The 4,044-nt window shown below is 36.7% G+C and overlaps 1 long non-coding RNA gene across 1 annotated transcript in view; it reads left to right on the top strand.

Moving 5' to 3' along the window:
* Positions 1-938: 938 nt before the first annotated feature.
* Positions 939-4,044, top strand: part of LOC103461910 (uncharacterized) — a 7,858-nt gene continuing 4,752 nt past the window's right edge. Inside the window, exons 1-2 of the long non-coding RNA XR_533240.2 lie at positions 939-1,128; positions 1,289-1,351. This is a non-coding gene — a long non-coding RNA (uncharacterized LOC103461910). The remainder of the gene's footprint in view (positions 1,129-1,288; positions 1,352-4,044) is intronic.

Raw genomic sequence — 4,044 nt, 5'->3', positions numbered from 1 at the left:
TCTCCCTTTTTTCCCCACTAACTTAGATGATTTAGATGAACCTTTTCTGCATTTTTTTGTATTTTTTGGAGACGGCCAAACGAGAACGGTGTACCTTTATGTTTTGTTTTGGGTGCCAAGGGAAGTGCAGCTTTACTCACTTTGGGTCCTGGCTTCGTCTCTGACTGGAAAGTGATGAGATTTGGGAAATCATGCTGAAATAATTAAAGATCTCCGGTTTTGTTGTATATGTGTAGAGATCAATAAAGCATTCCTTTAAATGAAAACCTGATTCTGGCTCCATATTTTATTTTATTTATTTTTCTTAGAGCTGTCTTTCCTTGTTGAMGCACCATAAGATCATTTCTCAGGTTTAATTGAATTTGCCTTGTGGGGGAARCATTTTCCTCATGGTTATTCAGATCTGGGTGAGTGTATTGTTTAAATATTAATAAATAAGAGTCATAAGATCTGTGATATATACTTACTACCTTTTGCTACAAGTCAAAACAAAGTAAAAAACGATTTTATGCCCTAAATTTGTTTTACACGCTTCAGTTTCATTTGATTAATTTCACCACAAGATGGCGGTAGTTGCAAAGTTATTTTGATTGGTACAGGACAAAAGCTGAACAGCTCCGGATATGACTCATGTTGCATAGTCACTCAACTTGAGTCATATTTTTAATTAATCTCATATTAGTTGCTCTCCTGGYGCCGGAAGTGGAAATACTACTACAAGCATGGTRTTGTATATCCTRTGATAAATTACTTRAATATGCTGTAAATTATAGTGGAAATAAGTTACATTAATAATCCAGTTAATAAATTGTATGATTAAATTCATGCTGAGAACTGTGTAAAATTGTRTACAAAGTGTGATATCTGTGTTGCAAACTGTCTTTGTCATGTTGTTTTTGTAGAAACATGACRGAGTGAGCGCTCTTRGTTGCAAACTATCTTTGACGCGTTTTACGCCGGTAACCATGTCAACAAGAATTTCGACAGTTAGAGGAAAGTAAACGGCTCCTGAATAGAGAACAYTGAATGTACTTTATGCGCTTTGTGTCTTGGAAAACTTTCTTTTATTTTTGTCTTTATGTTTTGTTCTTTTATCTTTTTTCTACTTACTTTTTTAAACCAAGAATGGTGGGTCAAATAATGTGATGGTCRACTTTTTAGCTTCGTTAGCTTAGCTACATGTTGACGTTAATCTCTTTTCACCAGCATTTAGTCAGTAAAGGAGCTTTTTTTTTAGCATGATATTAGTATATCTCACTTGTTTCTGATCTTTTTACCACATTTAAAGATGAGTCAGAATAAGCTGGAGCCATAACCCCCAAAATCAGCCCAACTCTTCCCACTGAAGAAGGTGAGCAACACTGTGATTAATGACAAGCTAATTAGCATCTTTACAGGAAATGTATGGAGATTTCTCTGTGTCCCTTGTTCTTTTTACAATTTCACAACAAAACTAAAATATTTATTATTAAGAATTGTTACAACATAAAACATCTGTCTCGAGTGGACAAGTCACCTTTACTTTGTACTGTAGCAGGTACTGTATCTTAAACTCAATCTCCTCTTGTTCTCCTAAATTAAATTAACAAAATGTTCAGAAATCTGCTATTTTTGTCACTTTGAGGTGATGATTCATATGAATTAATGTAATTTTAAAGTTATGCATGTTAGAAGTTATAATTTTATATTATATTNATTTTTGTTCTTTTTGCACAAACTGGCCCCAATTTAGCTCCATACAAAAACATTGATTCTCTTTTAAAATGCTGTAAATGTTTTTTTGTTAATCTGACCTCTGACTGAAATCACTCGATGGGGTTTTTAATCTCATAAATTCATCTCATGAAGCTGATAGGGTTTATAAAACATGACTCAGGTTAAAGGTCGGAGGAAAACGGTGAATGTTTTAGTCAGAGGTGTTGWAACGGAGGTCTAGCTGCTTGTTTCYGTTATTTTGCGTCACATTGACTCTTCACTGCGTCGTGTTGCTTCTATTTTAACGCAGCGCTCCACSCGGAGCGCTTTGCTTGCCGAGACATTTGCAACAGGTGACGCTCGCGCTTCAGGCGGCTGCAAACCAAGAACTAGGTGAGCAAAAAATAAATTCTAGGTCAGATACGTTTCTGCCTCTTGATGCGATTTATCAATGTAATACTTCTGTATTCTTTAAAGCAAAAAGCACAGGAGCATTATGTTAGCTCCTACAGTTAAATTTCTGCAAACACAACAGAATCATCGGCATGGAAAGAAACATTCCCACCTTTTTCAGGCAGTTTTCTGGGATCCTGCAGGACAGGAAGAAATGACTCCAGAGGAAACAAAAACGAGTTAAAATCTGAAATCTAAGCTGTGCAGGTCAGAGAGGATCAGCAGGAAGATGCAGGATCCTGAGGAAAGCTGGTTATTTTCTGCCTGGGTGTTTTAATTTTCCTCCCCGGAGCAGCGAGGTGCGTCTCCTCCCCTCCCCACAACACAGACTCAGACATGATSAGGAGGCCGGACGCTTTTCAYGCGCCTCTTCCTCGTCGTCTTGAACCTCAGAGTTTCACTCACAGCAGTGCTGCTCAGGCCTGGATGAGCACAAAGAGACAAAACTCTCAGATCATCCCTCTGTACCAAAACAGCAGCATGAAAACGTATCATTAGTTCATATGAAATGTAGCAGCAGCTCTGATTTTACAGMTCATTGCAGCAGTAAATATGGCCGCCGTTTGTGAAGTCAACAAGTAAATTATTGAGAAAAAAAATGGAGGATTGTTTTTCAAAGCCATATTTTCACCGTCACAGTTGCAAACTAAATATTTAGCCTCAAACTAAACAGCAGAGCAAAATGTTTAGTTTAAGGCTAAATGCTTAGCTTCTTAACTAAATATTTAACTTCAAACTAAATACTTAATTTGAGGCTAAATATTTAGTTTGAAGCTAACTATTAGCTTTCTAATTAAATATTTACCTTCAAACTAAATATTTAGTTTGTACCAAAATATTTAATTTGGGACTAAATATTTAGTTTGTAGCTAAATGTTTAGTTTGGGACTAAATATTTAGCTTATTAGCAGGATGAATGGATGCTAGAGGAATTTGAAGCTACATATTTAGCTTGCNAGAACCATAGCAGCTGTTTCATATCAGCACTCGGCTGTCGCCGTCATCCGTCCTGCTGCACATTTTCACTTTGGTGTTTTAGTTGAAATGACTAAATGTTTCTGTTGTCTGAAGCTTCATCCAGATCCCCAAACCACCAGAACTGAAGCTTGAAGCTAAATATTTAAGCTGGAGCTAAACRTTTAGCTTGCTGGTGACATTTTTAGCATAATTTGTAGCTAAATAATTAGCTTCAAACTAAATATTCACCAGCTTAGCTAGCTAGTAAACATTTRCTAGCTAAATATTTAGTTCGGAGCTAAGTATTTAGCTAGCTGACTAAACATTTGATTTGGCAGTGTTTGGTTACTRTGGACGCAGGTTGCTATGGAGACGGATGCAGGCTGAAGGAGAGACGTTACTGAWCGATTAATCATTCTGATCCCTTTTACTGATTTTTCTGCTACTTCGGCAATAAGAAATGTTAACAGTGTATTTTGAACTCCTACTTTATCTACACTGTGTCTGCAGAACCAAAACAAGTCTAATTTTGAATTAATTGTATTKTTTTTAAGTAAGGGTAGTAAATAATTAGCTGATACATGTTGTTAATCACTTATTGAGCTAATCGCAGCACATCTCGTGTTTGATGGGAAGAGGTTGGGTAAAAAAAACAAGTTTGCGGTAATCTGTGTAACGGCACAAATCCCAAGAAGATTTGCTCAGTCAGCAAACAGCAAAACAATTAAAGGCTTAGAAAGGAGCCGGGCAAGAAAAGCAAGCCATAAACACTTTGACCTCCGATCAAATCTCACTGAACATGRAGTCAGGCAGTTAACGCTTCACCATTCACCGACCACATCACATTTGGTCGGGAAAAATTACAGGAATTTTCTGTAGCTGCATTTTTCAGCTGCTGCACATAAAAAGCCAAAACGGTTTATTAAAACACAGAGAGCA

The sequence above is a fragment of the Poecilia reticulata genome, linkage group LG2 (assembly GCF_000633615.1).
Source record: "Poecilia reticulata strain Guanapo linkage group LG2, Guppy_female_1.0+MT, whole genome shotgun sequence".
In the NCBI taxonomy this organism is placed as follows: Eukaryota; Metazoa; Chordata; class Actinopteri; order Cyprinodontiformes; family Poeciliidae; genus Poecilia; species Poecilia reticulata.
This window is presented reverse-complemented; position numbering and strand designations above follow the sequence as displayed.